Raw genomic sequence first — 17,355 nt, 5'->3', positions numbered from 1 at the left:
TACAGCCGTCTTCGGCCCGGTTTGCTTGAATCCTGATGGTGCAATGAGCAAGGGTCTCACATCTGAGAATACCCTTCCACGCTTAGGGTGGACAAAAATATTTACAACAAGGGGTGGTGAGGGACAGAGTCTCTGAATTAAGCAGAAAGCTCTCACCCAGTCAAGAGATCAGGGATAGATCCAACACCGTTTTTTAGCTCACTGCACCATCCCAGTTTCAGAACCTGGCTGTATGCAAATTAGTCTGTTCCTGTCCCAGTGCATGATGGGAACAGGGCAAACCAAACTACAAAAGCCAATTCTTACACTGGGAAGGAAACAAGCTCCCGGGGACCGGTTTCTGGCATTACAGCCGTCTTCGGCCCGGTTTGCTTGAATCCTGATGGTGCAATGAGCAAGGGTCTCACATCTGAGAATACCCTTCCACGCTTAGGGTGGACAAAAGTATTTACAACAAGGGGTGGTGAGGGACAGAGTCTCTGAATTAAGCAGAAAGCTCTCACCCAGTCAAGAGATCAGGGCTAGATCCAACACCGTTTTTTAGCTCACTGCACCATCCCAGTTTCAGAACCTGGCTGTATGCAAATTAGTCTGTTCCTGTCCCAGTGCATGATGGGAACAGGGCAAACCAAACTACAAAAGCCAATTCTTACACTGGGAAGGAAACAAGCTCCCGGGGACCGGTTTCTGGCATTACAGCCGTCTTCGGCCCGGTTTGCTTGAATCCTGATGGTGCAATGAGCAAGGGTCTCACATCTGAGAATACCCTTCCACGCTTAGGGCTCTTACCCAGTCCAAAGATCAGGGCTTGATCCATCACCGTTATTTATCTCACTGCACCATCCCAGCTCAGAACCTGGCTATATGCAAATCAGTCTGTCCCTGGCCCAGTTCCCATGTTGCACTGGGCCAGGGTCAGACTAATTTGTATATAGCCAAGTTCTGAGCTGGGATGGTGCAGTGAGCTAAAAAACGGTGATGGATCAAGCCCTGATCTTTGGACTGGGTAAGAGTGGTCTGCTTAATTCAGACACTCTGTTCATCACCACCCCCTTTTATGAATCATTTTTGTCCACCATAAGCGTGGAAGGGTATACTCAGATGTGAGTCCCTTGCTCATTGCACCATCAGGATTCAAGCAAGCCGGGCCGAAGACGGCTGAAATGCCAGAAACCGGTCCACGGTAGCTTGTTTCCTTCCCAGTATAAGAATTGGCTTGGTAGTTTGGTCTGCCCTGTTCCCATGATGCACTGGGCCAGGGTCAGACTAATTTGCATATAGCCAAGTTCTGAGCTGGGATGGTGCAGTGAGCTAAAAAACGGTGATTGATCAAGCCCTGATCTTTGGACTGGGTAAGAGTGGTCTGCTTAATTCAGACACTCTGTTCATCACCACCCCCTTTTCTGAATCATTTTTGTCCACCATAAGCGTGGAAGGGTATACTCAGATGTGAGTCCCTTGCTCATTGCACCATCAGGATTCAAGCAAGCCGGGCCGAAGACGGCTGAAATGCCAGAAACCGGTCCCCGGTAGCTTGTTTTCTTCCCAGTATAAGAATTGGCTTGGTAGTTTGGTCTGCCCTGTTCCCATGATGCACTGGGCCAGGGTCAGACTAATTTGCATATAGCCAAGTTCTGAGCTGGGATGGTGCAGTGAGCTAAAAAACGGTGATGGATCAAGCCCTGATCTTTGGACTGGGTAAGAGTGGTCTGCTTAATTCAGACACTCTGTTCATCACCACCCCCTTTTCTGAATCATTTTTGTCCACCATAAGCGTGGAAGGGTATACTCAGATGTGAGTCCCTTGCTCATTGCACCATCAGGATTCAAGCAAGCCGGGCTGAAGACGGCTGAAATGCCAGAAACCGGTCCCCGGTAGCTTGTTTCCTTCCCAGTATAAGAATTGGCTTGGTAGTTTGCTCTGCCCTGTTCCCATGATGCACTGGGCCAGGGTCAGACTAATTTGCATATAGCCAAGTTCTGAGCTGGGATGGTGCAGTGAGCTAAGAAACGGTGATGGATCAAGCCCTGATCTTTGGACTGGGTAAGAGTGGTCTGCTTAATTCAGACACTCTGTTCATCACCACCCCCTTTTCTGAATCATTTTTGTCCACCATAAGTGTGGAAGGGTATACTCAGATGTGAGTCCCTTGCTCATTGCACCATCAGGATTCAAGCAAGCCGGGCCGAAGACGGCTGAAATGCCAGAAACCGGTCCCCGGTAGCTTGTTTCCTTCCCAGTATAAGAATTGTCTTGGTAGTTTGGTCTGCCCTGTTCCCATGATGGACTGGGCGAGGGTCAGACTAATTTGCATATAGCCAAGTTCTGAGCTGGGATGGTGCAGTGAGCTAAAAAACGGTGATGGATCAAGCCCTGATCTTTGGACTGGGTAAGAGTGGTCTGCTTAATTCAGACACTCTGTTCATCACCACCCCCTTTTTTGAATCATTTTTGTCCACCATAAGCGTGGAAGGGTATACTCAGATGTGAGTCCTTTGCTCATTGCACCATCAGGATTCAAGCAAGCCGGGCCGAAGACGGCTGAAATGCCAGAAACCGGTCCCCGGTAGCTTGTTTCCTTCCCAGTATAAGAATTGGCTTGGTAGTTTGGTCTGCCCTGTTCCCATGATGCACTGGGCCAGGGTCAGACTAATTTGCATATAGCCAAGTTCTGAGCTGGGATGGTGCAGTGAGCTAAAAAACGGTGATGGATCAAGCCCTGATCTTTGGACTGGGTAAGAGTGGTCTGCTTAATTCAGACACTCTGTTCATCACCACCCCCTTTTCTGAATCATTTTTGTCCACCATAAGCGTGGAAGGGTATACTCAGATGTGAGTCCCTTGCTCATTGAACCATCAGGATTCAAGCAAGCCGGGCTGAAGACGGCTGAAATGCCAGAAACCGGTCCCCGGTAGCTTGTTTCCTTCCCAGTATAAGAATTGGCTTGGTAGTTTGGTCTGCCCTGTTCCCATGATGCACTGGGCCAGGGTCAGACTAATTTGCATATAGCCAAGTTCTGAGCTGGGATGGTTCAGTGAGCTAAAAAACGGTGATGGATCAAGCCCTGATCTTTGGACTGGGTAAGAGTGGTCTGCTTAATTCAGACACTCTGTTCATCACCACCCCCTTTTCTGAATCATCTTTCTCTGGGGAAGCGCAAGCTGGGGATCCTGCAGCTCCTGTGGGCGTATACATCTGACAAGGCATGCGTCTTGGGAATGCCTCTAGTCACCACAGCAACGCAGCACTGGAAGGAACTGGCCCAGCATTAGGAAAGGTGGTTATCAAGGAACTCCGACTCGGGGTGCAGCGCAAGCCTGCAGTGAAGCGCTGACTCTGGACACGGCAAAGCACATGGACTGCAGTAAGTAAAAAATGAGTTGTTCTGCTCACAATAGGGTTGGCGATCCTTGTCAACAGCCAGCTACCGGACTCACTAGTGACAGAGTTTCACTGTAGTGGCAATAAGGTGAAACCTTTGTTGGCCCTGAGAGGTCCTGAACAGGAGTCAAGCCAGCAAGCCCTTGGAGTCACTCTGGGTTGAGCAAGGAAGCTCAGCAAAGCAGAGAAGCAAAACCTTGGAATAGTCAGTCACAGCAAAGTGGCAATGCTTCCAGCACAGCAGCCTTTACTTGTGCAGACTTCTTCCCAAGTCCTATAGTGTACTACTTTGTTAGGGCCAGAGCCCTAGTACTTATACCAAAGAGTGACTTTGATATAGGGGGTGACTTCAAAGGATCCCTCTGAAGTACACAAGGTTCCCTTACAGCCAAGCCCTGGCTCTGGACTACCCATAGGGTGTACATCAGTCCTTTGCGAGAGGGCAGGATGCAACTTATTCAGTTGAAAATGTGAGCCAACTCTCTCCCTTCCTGCCCAGGAAGGCTATCAGAATGCAGATGAATGCTGATGAATCTGCTGTCACACCCAGCCCCTGCTGTGTGGTGGCCGCCTAAACAGAATGCACAAAGTGTAGCTATCACCCTGAAATATGTGTATTGGAGACAGGCTTGAAGGCTCACATAGCATAGAAATCTTTCTAAAAGTGGCATTTCTAAAAAGGTAATGTTAAATAAGAGTTTTTATCATCACCATTCGAAAGACATTAAACATGAAGTAGCTACTCCTTTCTAATCCGGATTTACAACTTAAAAGGTGTTTTAAGGAATCCCCAATGTTAGTCTATGGAAGGAGTAGGCTTCACAGCAGTGAGAAACTAATTTAGCTGTTTGTCACTGCTATTACTTGTGAAACTTAAAAGAACATCTTCTGTCTTCTAGTTAAACAGCACCCTGCTATTAGGGTCACCTAGGGCCTACCTTAGGGGTGGCTTATGTGTAATGAAAGGGGAGTTTAAGGCTTGAGAAGTGTTTTTGAATGCCAAGTCAAAGTGGCAGTAAACTGCACACACAAGACCTGCAATGACAGGCCTGCAACATGTTTGAAATGCTACGTGTGTGGGTGGCACAACCAGTGCTGCAGGCCCGCAGGTAGTATTTAGATTACAGGCACTGGGCACATGGTATGGCAGTTTATAAGGGACTTACAGGTAAACTAAATTGGCCAATCAGGTATACACCAATGATAACATGTTTAGGGGCAGATGCCCTTTAGCACTGGTTAGCGTTGCCAAATAGCTCGCATTTATAAGGCCAACAAAAAGATACAGGAAAAAGTGGAGGTAAGCAGGTAGAAAGTTGGGGTAAGACCACCCTAAGGATGACAGGTCCAACAAAGAGGGAACTCACCAGCCCCAAACCTTCCTCCTGGTCTAACATGGTCACCTATGACCTTTAAATATTTGGCCATTCAGGTGTAACACCGCCTGGATGATTTGAGAGAGGGTAATCTGGGGGGAGCAATCTGAACTCTTTAAGCAAATGTCCCTTTCTGGCGGTCCCTATGGCTACCTATCATCGCCCGGATATCGGTTTCCAAAATCGTGATGCATCCTTGCTCTACTTCACAAATCTTCCTGTTAGGATACCGGTTGCATGATTTTGCCAGTTAGATGTCCTGCTCTGTGATATGGGGTGGGGGCAACCATAGAGTGTCACTCTGGGTTCTTTGACACCCACCAGGGGTGGGAGGACTGGGGGTCCGACATTGAGCTGTACTTACTTTGGATGCATCTCCAATGGTTGCCCCGTTGACTCCATGGAACCCGTTGGGAATCATTTGAACTTATGGGCCTCACCCCCTGTCAGAACGTGCTACTAGCATTGCTCCTCTGTCCTTCATTGGTTATTCCGCAACCAGGCACCCTGATGTTAGTGGCCCGGCAGTTTTGGTGATGTTGTATAGTGCAGACCCGGAGGACGGGGCTCTATGCCCTTGCCTTTCCATTGATTGAACAACCCCATTGGCGACCCTCTGCCTGTTTCACTGACCCTCAGCTTTTGTACTGGACAGAGACGGGACTGGGGTTGTTGGGCGACTACTTACAGCTGGGCACTCTCACCTCACTAGAACAATTGACGGAGTAGCACACTCTGCTTCAGGGTCAATTTATGACCTACAAAGCTCTAGTAAGTACCTTTGTGGAACTATGGAATGGGAGTCGGAATGAACCATCGCCCTGGGCAAGTACTCCAGTTATTGCACTTAATGGAGTTGGCGCGGCACCTAGGGAAGTGGTTCTATGGGGCCCTGAATGACATGGGGTGAAGACCACTAATGGCACTTAGGGCCAGGTGGAATGGAGTACTAGACAATGAAATCATGGACAGAAAATGGAGTAAGATACTACCTGCCCTATGAAGGTATCTCGGATTACGAGAATGAAGTATATCCAAATTGATTTTGGCCATATGAGCTATCTCACACTGAATTGAATGCAGGTAATTTATGAGGGAGAACCTTGTGAATGTCCCCGGTGTTAACAGCCAGATGCAGACTTTTGACACAGGATTTGGGGTTGCCCTATCCCTCAGCTGTTTTTGAAAGTAGTCCTTCTCAGATTCAATACTGCACTTGATTGCACTCTTCACTGCATGATTGAGATCTGCCTTCAGGGGAGGCGGGGGCTCTCCAGACCCAAGGCTCACCAGGTGGGCATCAGGTTTTTGAACCTGGCCCTTATACTGGTAAAAAAAAGGATAGCAATGGTGTAGAAGTCGATGAGGGGCCCGTATTTGAGATCTGGATAAGAGATGTCACCACCTGGGTCAGAGTCGAGGAAAGAGTCCAGCTTTGGAAAGATGAAGGGAGGAAGAGGAGAAGCCCTATATAGAGGCTTTAGACAGAAGTACTGAAGGGGCTGGGCACACCAGGAGGGAGACAAGGAATCAGAACAGGGAAAACAGGCGGGTATGAGATAGGGAACTAGAGGTGAAGACCCAGGTACGGGTGAGGGAGTGCACTCACTGAAGGGTATAAACACCCTTGACATCAGACTACTTACAAGGCCCGCATGCTGGGCTCTCTGCCTACTCCTGTGCCCCCCATGTGCCCCATGTCCCTCTTCTTCCCAATCCTCCCGGATGTGGCAAGTCCAACCTTAGGCATTCTAGGACACACAGCCCTCTGATCTTGAATTAACTGCACCTCCCCTGACATTCCTCCTGCTGTTAAAGAAGTACACACCCTGAGACACATTGTTTTATTTCTTTTTCCCCTTTCTATGCGTGTTACTTCATCTGCCCTCCATGCCCCCCTTTCCCCTCACTCCTGACCCAGAGCCATTTGGGCCTCACTATTCAGTTTTAGGCACAATGCTTAGGTCTTAGGGCAGGTTGACGACACAACAATAGGGATGACCCAAATTAGGGATCATGTTAAGTGGAATATGGATGAGTGAGATTTATGTTTCTTGGGCTCGCTCATGAACCCTGCAAGTTGTGGCTTAATGAGCTGTTCTTTCTCCTTGTCATTGCACCTTATACGGTTTCCTAACTAATGCCCTACTTTGCTGAGACATGATCATGACTGCTGTGTATTTTATATAACAAAATGCAGATAAAAAAATATTTTTTAAAAAGAGAAAATCAGGGAAATAATAAAGGTTGGTCAGTAGTTAAAATATGCAATTGTATTACATTTGGATTGCTATGGCTATCCACTTATTTGTATTACCCTGGAATGTAAATTGTCTCTAAGTTAGATAAAACAGAAAAACAGTTGCATGTGAAGTGCTGCCACTACCCTAGTCAGCTTTATTTTGTCTGTAGTAAATTCATGTTGAGCTGAAATAAAACAGTAAGGTCCCTGTGGCCATCCAGCCCAACACGTTCATCACGATTTTACACACTGCCTAAATGTGAAGCATTGCTATAGGTTACTATCTTCAGCTATAATCCTCTGAATCAATGGCTTCGATGTTGAAGCATCCTTACTTGCTAGCGCAGGATTTGTGATAAATCTGAGCTCCTCCGATGAGGCCTACCATGAGGAGTCACATATTTTTACGCCTAGCACAACAGCGTTAGTTAACCTCTAAAGATTTTGCGATGAAAAAAAAATAATACAATGAGAAAGGTCTTGGTTGAGTCCACTTAAGCCATTTGTTGCTCATAGTTTCATTCATATTTTGAATCAGACCACAGTTCTGCCTACATAGATTGGTGCTAGAAATGGTCCTTTCTGCAGGGTCACCCCCAAACTTTCTGCCTTCCTCCTCCCCTTTTTCTTTGAATTCGTTTTTGTTGGGTTTACTACTCTGGGCACTTTACCACTGCTAACCAGAGCTAAAGTGCACGTGCCCCCTCTCAAAACATGGTAACATTGGCTTATCCACAATTGACATATTTAATTTACTTAGAAGTCCCTCGTGAAGTGTACTATATGTGCCCTATGTCTTCAAATTACACTCTACTAGTGGGACTGCACCTACTTGCCAGGCCCAAACCTTCCTTTTTTATTGCATAAAAGTCACCTCTAAGTTAGGTAGGCCCTAGCCAGCCTTGTGGGCAGGGTGCAATATTTTAAAAAGATAGTATGTGTACTTTTGAGTTTTACATGTCCAGGTAGTGAAAAACTGCTGAATTAATTTTTCACTACTGCAAGGATTATCTCTCCCATAAATTAAAATTCGGATTGCCTTAGAACATATTTTAAGTGTAATTTCTAATTGGAAAAAGATACAGATTTTGAGTTTGATGTCTCTGAACATACAATTTAAATTAATCACAAATATGGTGAAGTCGGATTTTAAAATGCTAGACTGAAAATGCCACTTTCAGAAGTTGAAAAACCAAAACGAGCACCAATATTGCCCCTTACTTTTTTGTGGGGCTGCTAGTGACCACTCGATCTACTGAACTAAACAGTAAACCTCAGGACGCTTTTTTAGTCCAGAATGAATCGATTTAATCTTCAAATTTCAACAAAACATATTTCGAAAAGATTTCATAAAATTCGAAAGCATTGCCTACCTCACACAGATTTCTCTCATACAACGACACAGTCATTCACTCAACCATACAACCTATACAAAACATGAAAAAATCTATACATCAGTTGATGCAAAAAGTTATTTACAATTCAAATTAGTACCACACAGCATAGGAACAACTTAAAATTTTTACACTATTTTGTTTTTTGTAACGATCCTAATGCTGTAAAAAGGAGGTCTACGCGTTTCGATGACCCTTGATTTAAGGGAAATCTCGTCGGGACCACTTAGCTCAAAGGTGCTCGTTTTCTTAGAGGTGGAAATAGGCTTCGCATTCAGCACAGCCTATTGTTCAGAGGGGAGTGAAATTTTAAACGTGGAGGGGTCCACAACCCAGCGTTTGGTTATGTGAAGGCGGGTGAAAAAAGCTGCGCCTTGTTTGCACGATCAGTGTAGCACAACAGGGATTAACGCCATCCATCTCCGTCTCTTTCTTCACGAGTATGAAATCTTTTCGAAATATGTTTTGTTGAAATTTGAAGATTAAATCGATTCATCCTGGACTAAAAAAGCGTCCTAAGGTTTACTGTTTAGTTCAGTTGATCGAGTGGTCACTAGCAGCCCCACAAAAAAGTAAGTGGCAATATTGGTGCTCGTTTTGGTTTTTCAGTTGTTAGTGAGGCTTGTCCTTATTGCCTGTGAGCCCAGACCCAGTTTTGGTTACGGTACTTTCAGAAGTTGGCATTTTCTTACTTTCACCATTCTGTGCCTCTGCCTGCATCTGAATACGTGTCTGGTTGGGTGACAGCTAGGATATGTGTATTCCCTCTAGACAGACTGAGTGGCCTTCCTGAGGTAGATTGGGTTCAAGGAGCTGACACTTGCACCTGAATAGAGCTGTGCCTTTCCCCAGAGAATAGCTGCATAACCCCCTGTAGTGAGTCTGGAGCCAGGGAAGGAACAACAGGAACCTCGTGATCTTCAAAGGCCTCCTTGAAGTCTCCCCCACTTCAAGGGCACATTTCCGTATAAGTACTGAACCTGTGACACCACCAAATCAGAACTTTGCTGGAACCAAGGACATTCTGCCTGGAAGAAGAGCTTATGTGCTGTAGGAGGGATTACCACTTTGCAACATGTTCTCCTTTGCAGAAATGCTGCCTTATACTTATTGCCTGGCAGTGAGAGGTACTGGACTCTCTCTTTACATCTTTGAACCCACGCTTCTCCAAGGGCTTGTTGGCCTGCCTCCTGTTCTCTGAAGTCTCATGGTCACAAAGGATGTTGTGCAACTCTGCTGGTACTGCTAGACTCTACCATCTGTGAGCCGTACTCTTGCCTGAGGTGCTTCCTCCAGTCCTGGGCCTTAGAAGCGGGTTCTGCATTTGTTTTCAGAAAATATTGATGCAGTGACTACTTTACGGCTATTGGAACTGATGCAGTGTCCTCTGGTGCCAACACAGTGCTGATGTGACGACTACGCGGGTCTCGACGGCGATGTCAGATAACGACGCAGTGCTGATCCGATGACGCTGCTGTGAAGCTCGACTCCGACGCAGCGCCGGCCAGTCTACACTGACTGCAAGACTCGCCTCTGGTGCATTGACCCGACTGTGTAAATCGGAACCAACGCAGAGAGTCCTTGATGGAGATGCCTTCTACGTACAAGGTACTTTTCCAGGGGTCCCTGCATGGGTCCTGTAGCCGGCCTGCCTTCCATCGTGGTCGGCTTGAATTTTGGATTTACCCGATCTACTACGACCTCAAGTAACCTTCTAGTGCTATTGACGTCTAAGCACTCTTTTGGAATTTAATCTTTAAAAATTAATATTTTGAGTTCTACTTATTGGGTATTTGTTATTTCAGTCTTGTTTTACTCAGATAAATATTCTCTTTTATTCAAATCTTCTGTGGAGTCTTTTTGTGGTGTTTTCACTGTGTTACTTTAATTTAAGTGCTGCAAAAATACTTTACACATTACCTCTTAAATTAAGCCTGAATGATTTGTGCCAAGCTATCAGAGGATGAGCACAGGCTAATTCAGGTTTTGTATCTGACTTACCCTGCCTAAGATTGTGGTCTCTACTTGGACAGGGTTATAACCTCAGCCAACTAGAGACCCAATTTCTAACAAGTAGTGTAATAGGTCAGCTTTACTCAATCCTTTCTTTGTGGGCGGTGGAATTTACAATTTCCAATATCCCACAGTACAGCCATTCGATGTTGTAATGTCAGTCATCTTGAGGTATGGCATTTCATGAAGCATGAAGCCATTGAGGTCCCTACGCAGTACACTCTTTCCTGTCCCCAAACTGCCCTTTCTGGTAGAATGGCACTTTGTGTCGGTTCCACTTGTTAACATTTTCTAACACCACATACCTGTCACAAACCTCCTTGACTTTGAAGGGGTCCCAAAATGTACTCAATCCCTTGCATAACATTCAATGCCTTATTTTGACCTAGTCACCAGCAGTCACCCTCTCTCTCCTGACACCACTCAACCCACTACTCTCCTCTCAACCAATACTAATGAGCCACAGTATTTTAGTTCCCAGCTTTCATCCACACATTTTCTAAAAGGAGAAACATTGATCATACAATGAATTGTGGTGCAATGAGCCCATCCCATATCATCCACCATTGCCCTGACAACTTTTCCACTTTGGATAGCCATAGATATAGCACCCTTATACAACCGGTAAGCCAGCTTTACCATGCAATAGTCCTAGGGGTTGTACAGTGCAGTATGATGATGTTTAATGCCAAATTCTTTCAAGAAAACTTTTTATCTCATGAGAAATTAGTTGAGTTCCATTTTCTGTGATAGGCACACGAGGTAGCCCTTCCTCCGAAAAGACACTCTTTATAGTCCCCACACTCATTCTGGTGGTTACATCAGGTAAGTCTTTTACCACCAACCATTTGGAATGCACAGCCACCAAAGCCAGCGTATTTCTCATTTCCTCATCCTGCAATTACATTGGTCCAATAAAATATCAGCACACTATACCCCATGGACACCCTGGGTCCTCAATATGCATTTGGGCAGCTTGTTCATCTGTCTTAAACCTCTACTCACTCTCTCTGCACACCTCACAGTTGCCCCTTCCTTTTCCCAAGCTATAGTACCATGTCCATCCCCCTCTGTCCACTCCAAAGATAAGAATGAGAGGCAATCAGCTCATGCGTTTTTTGACCCTGGTATGTGTCCAATTTGGTATCTATAGTCCTGAAGCCTGGACGCTAGCCTAACCAGCCTAACGGACACCTTGCCTGCCCCACCAGAACTCAAATGTTTGAACAAAGGTTTATGATCTCTATGAATGCAAAAACTGAGACCCCATAAGAAGGTCCTAAAATGTTCTACTGACCAAGCAGCTGTTAAAGCCTCACGCTCTATGACTGAATAGTTGCTCTCAAAATCCATCAGAGAATGTGAGGGAAATGCTACAGTTTTCTCTGTACCACAATGTACCTGAGAAAGAACAGCCCTCGGACCACATGCACTTGCATGCACAATTAAATGTGTTTTGAGTTGGATTTCAAATGGTGCAAGGATACCCACCTCAGAAATGTCCTTCTTCACCACTTCAATGCTCTCTGTTGACCCTCACCCCATAAGAACATATACCCCTTCTGTAGCAATATCCTCAGATCTTCAGTCTTGCCTGCAAAGTTTTTTCACAAACTTAGCATAATATTCGATCAAACCCATTAATGACCATAACTGACCCTTATGGTGGGGAACTGGTACAGACCTGATAGCTTTCAACAAGTCCACCTTGGGATGAACTCCGTGCCCGGATAAAGTATTACCAAGGTATTCAATTTCTTACACCAAGAACCTACATTTTTTCCTCCTCAAAGTGCTTGTAATCCTACAATTCCCCTCTATATATTCTGTGAATCTTCATATAACCTGGTGGTAAGCAATTTTCAAGTCAAGCTTAGAAAAGTACTTACCACGCTTGAGCAACAACAACTCATTTGTATTTGGGAGGGGAAAAATATCTGTCAGCACATGCTTGTTTAAGCTGCATAGATCCACACAGAATCTAAGCTTGCTGTCACTCTTCTTGGCAATAACTACTAGAGCGGCGGTACTCATAGTACGGCCTGCGGGCCATTTGCCGCCCGCCAGACCTTCCCTTGCGGCCCCCATGGAAAACAACAGCAGTCAGGGACTCTGCGCCATTACTGCTGTTGTGATTCCTCGGGGGCCTCATTTGCTGAGAAGAGGTCAAAGAGGCATGCACTGACAAGCAGTGTCTCGCATGCTCACCTGCGGCCCCGCCCTCATCTGCCCTAGTGAGGTCATATGCTTGGGTCACGGTGAGGAATTTAAAAAAAGGCACGCAAGTTGCTGCCTTTCTTTATCTGCCTTTATTTATTGCGAGTGGTTTTGCAGATTAATTTACGTGAATGCGACAGTAGATGGCGCTGTTGTGACCAATTGTGAGTTAATCGTCAGCGAAATTTACTTTTTATGCATGTTTGTTCTCACTGAGTTAACTAGCAGGGCTTTTAGTGGGCCAGGTGCTTCAAAGCAGATGCTTAGACGGGTAGCTATCGGGGGGCTCCATTTTTGCCTTCAGGATGTAAAAGAATATATATATTAACTCGGTAGCAGTGCTGCTAAGAAAGCCTTTGTCAGATCAAATAGACAAGTTTTCATTCTTTCAGTCTCGTTATTTCAGACCTGAAGCATTTTCTACATTATGTACAACAAAGCCATAGTTTTATTTATCTTATGCAACAGGAAGATAGGAATGTGGGGTTATGTAGCCTATATTCCTCACCCTGAGCTCCCCTGAATGGTAAAGATCAGTCATGTCACTATATTCCAGGCTGCTAGCATTGGTCATTTTTTAACCAAAACACTCAGTGGTAAAATCTTCATTGGGGAGTTTTTCATCACTGTGCCTGTCCTGCCTGGTTGTTTATCCAAAAATCCTGCAGGAGTCGTCTTCCCTAAATCATACACACTGTAAGACCGAATAATCCAGGGTCCTTGTCCCAACATGAAATATTAGTAGCACCAACACACTTTGTCAGTAGTTAACACAGTGCCAAAGGCCATGCATATTTCAGTGTGTCACACTTCAAGAGTACTAAACACAAATGAGATGCGTGACTTGGACTGCTTACAGCACTCTTGCATCTATCGGAGTTCCAATGCTTCTGGGCAGCCCCCTTCTTATTCAACTCCATTGGTCACATTAGATACCCCTCTTACCTAAATTACTACAGAGCACCCTAGAATACAGTACCACGTCCCTAAATAACTTGCATGCTTTGTTGCATTGAGCAGAGGCAACCACTTCCTTTTAAAAATGGAGAAGAACACGCCCTCCTCAAACAGTCTGATTTTACTTCTTTCACAGTCTCATCTTTTCAGAACTGACGCATTTTCAATATTATAATTTATATACAGCAAAGCCATAGTTGTTGCTTATTTATCTCATGTAACTAACAACTATTGGAAAAGCCAATAGTCCTGACTTGTTGCTGGTATAATGTTACTGGTTGTATCTGATTATCTGGATCCAATGACAAACAGCAACATACCAGTAGGGTGGCACACTATGCTAAACAAAGATTTTTGTTTACATATTTTTAAGCCAACCCCTTAATTTTATCAGTCATGGCCCTTTGAGAGAACCCTCAGGTTTTTCATCCCACTAAAAGCCCTGTAACCAGGCAATCCATGTCAGTTATGTGTGATTATCGACGTAGTTCGATCTAAAAATCTATTTTTAGGGTCTGTTGCATGTCTGTTAATAGTAGAGAAATACTGCTATTTAAAGAGAGAGAGACTGACTGACTGACTGACTATGAGAGAGACTGACAGAGAGAGCGACTGACTGACAGAGCGACTTACTGAGAGAGAGACTGACTGAGAGAGAGAGAGACTGACTGACGCAGAGACTTACTGGTCGAGAGAGAGAGACTGACAGATAGAGAGTGAGAGAGAGAGACTGACTAACGGAGAGACTTACTGGCTGAGAGAGAGAGACACTGACTGAGAGAGAGAGACTGATGGATTTGGGGTCAAAGTGTGTATGGAGCTATGCGATGCCTCTTAAGATTGCTATTGTCTGCTGGTATGAATATATTGTCAAAATGTAGTTACATCTGCTTTTGAAATATAGCATTGTCACATTGTCTAATGTTTTGAAACAGGTTTGATTTTTTTTACTCTAGCCCCGTCCCCACTAACCCTGCCCCCACTGACCCTGCCCCTGGTGCGGCCCTCGGCCACAGCCCACACTGTAATTTTGGCCCCCGACAGAAAGTTTGTGAGTACCCACGTACTAGAGAGACCTATCCCGAAGCCTCAACAGGCTCTATGACCCCCTCATTGAGCATGTCATCTGAAAGTTTCTTGACCTCACCCCTCACTACAATGGGCATCCTCCTCAATTTGTGTTTAGCAGGAACGGCATCTTCCTCCAACACAATTTTGTGGACATAGCTCTTCATCTCGCTCAGCTTCTCATTGAATACATCCTTCATTTCCCGCAACACCTCTTCAGTGGTAAGATCAGTGACTGGCAACACTTGACCTGGAGCATGGGGATCAATTATAAAATGCAAATCACATTGATGCTCATACCCCAAAGTAGGTGGCCCATCCTCCACCACATTGACTTTCCCTTCGACCGGCTAACATTTGAACATAATGGGAGAAGAAAAATACCCCAAAACATCAATACATTCTCCCTGGTAGATTGATGTCTTTAGGCAGAAGAGACACGAGCGGACAATCATTCTTCCACAACGTCTACGGTATGATGGTGTACAATGAGCCGGAGTCCACCATGAGTTCCAATTGTTTGCCCCGAGTTCCAAACCAGGCTTTAGGTGCGTCTCTCCAGTTTCCTTCCTTCACCTCAGGCCAAACCATCAACACTTGATCCTGGTTATCACCTTTCCAAAAGGTTTCCTCAGTGCCAGCCACACTTGACTTATGCAAATCCTTGAACACACAAGCATAATGGCAAATGCGCCCACACCTTCTGCACTCCTTGTTAGATGCAAAACCCCATTTTGAATCACTGGTGTGGAAATCACTACAACACGGTGAACTGCCCTTTGATCTACCCCCTCTCTGAGGTCTCATCGAAACCTTGTTGGATGATCCGTTAGACATGCCTTCTTTTTTGCAAGGGTGGGCGGAATTTGTGTAATTGCATAACGCAAATCTTTGCGAAATGGTAAAAATTTTCAGCGAACATGCAGAAATTCCGTGAACGTGCGGAGTTGCTTGTTTGCGATACTTTTTTACTGTTTGCAATTGCTGTGTGCGTGCTCGGGGGATATATCTCGCGAACATGCATTTTGAGAACGCGAACAAGCAAAGAAGTTCGTGAAGTTGCGGAACGCAGAATTTTGGTCAATTTCGCGTTCTCTGTAGAACGCGAAATTACCCAAATTCTGCAAATTCTACGAACCGAACGGAATTTACCGCACAGGCCTACTTTTTTGCATACTGCTGCAACCTGGCCATCCACCATCTCCTTCTTGCCTAACTCTTTCATGTATCTCTCGGATTTCTCATCAACCTTTGCAATTGTAATGGAATCATTCATTTATGGATTTTTTTTGCTTCCTACTGGCACGCCTGAATTTATTTACTGAGGCACTGAACAATCAGGTGAGGTTCATTTAGGTATGTTGTGGCCACCTACACCCACTATAGAGACTACCCCTAAGGTCTGCTCAATTCCTAATGCCTTTTATTTAATTATCTCGGCATTACAGATCGCCACATTTGTGCGCTGCTCCTTAAAATCACTTGGATAAATGGACCCCCTTCCGAATCAGTAATCATGCTGAGCTCTTACCTAGCGCCGCCCACATCCCTACTCCTGGCACCACAATTGGCACCCTACTTATGCACTAATTGTACCCTGTTTCTTCCAGCTATGGATTAACTTCTCCTTGACATCTTCTGGCCCAGTGAAACAACCAGATTGATCTTTCTCGCCTTTACGGATTCATTGACCTTGCTTATCTCTGGTAATTGTCTATCACCTGGACCCTCTCCTTTCTTCAATTTCTTACATTGGGCCACTTTCCTGCTCACTATATTTGCCTCTCCCTTCCTCCCTTATACTGCACTATTTTGAAACTCGTGACCATTGTCCTGATGATGACCTGATATCAATCAGGTTGAATCGCCGTCGACTACCCAGCATGGAACTTTGGTGCTGTTGTTTTCAATTAATTTATTCAGAATTCTACATACCAATATTGTATATATGTAGCTTGTATTTTTGACCACATTGTTATTTTCCTGACGCCTTTCGCCGTTCACGCCGTTATTTTTCACCCCTATGCCACTGTGCCGCTCACTATCAGTAGCACGCCCAGTACCCATTTGTGTGTTATGGTCATGGTATATTGAATTGTACTGTAGTGCTGTCATAACTACATACAAATAATAACTTCTTCACCTTGTCCTCTCTGTTGTGGTCTCCCTTCCTTTTTGTTTCCCTACCCTATCTGATTTATCTCACTATTTTATTGCCCTTGCCAATGATTTCCAGCTGAGACATTGTTGTATGGTACAAACTTTGCCCGGTCTCACCTGGGTCATCAGGTTTACTGCTGTAATTGTTTCTGTGTCACAGAAAGGGCAAGATATCTTTGCCAGAAAGGGGTGCTTTCAAAGGAATGTGCACTAACCCTCCGGTCCTTTCAGACAGAAAATGGGCGCGGAAGGCTATCAGGTGTTGTGAGACTGTCTTGGACTAGAGCCCAGCCACGAGCTCTTGTGATTCCACTGTGTGCACATGATCCATTCCTCCAATGTCAGCCTCTTTAAACGATAGCAGCTCTACAGAATTAAGCCGTAAGACTCAGGGTGGCAGACATCCCCTGCCCCCACATCGTTGGGGTAACACAGATACTTCCACACAAAGAGCAGTGCCGTCATGCGCCATACACCGAGCCGTAACACAGTGCTCTCGTAACTGCCTATGCTCCTCACGTCAGTTGCTGTTACTGGTGTCACGT

This window comes from Lissotriton vulgaris, chromosome 2_1 (assembly GCF_964263255.1).
Source record: "Lissotriton vulgaris chromosome 2_1, aLisVul1.2, whole genome shotgun sequence".
Classification (NCBI taxonomy): Eukaryota; Metazoa; Chordata; class Amphibia; order Caudata; family Salamandridae; genus Lissotriton; species Lissotriton vulgaris.
The sequence above is the reverse complement of the archived record's forward strand: the minus strand, read 5'-3'. Positions refer to the sequence as shown.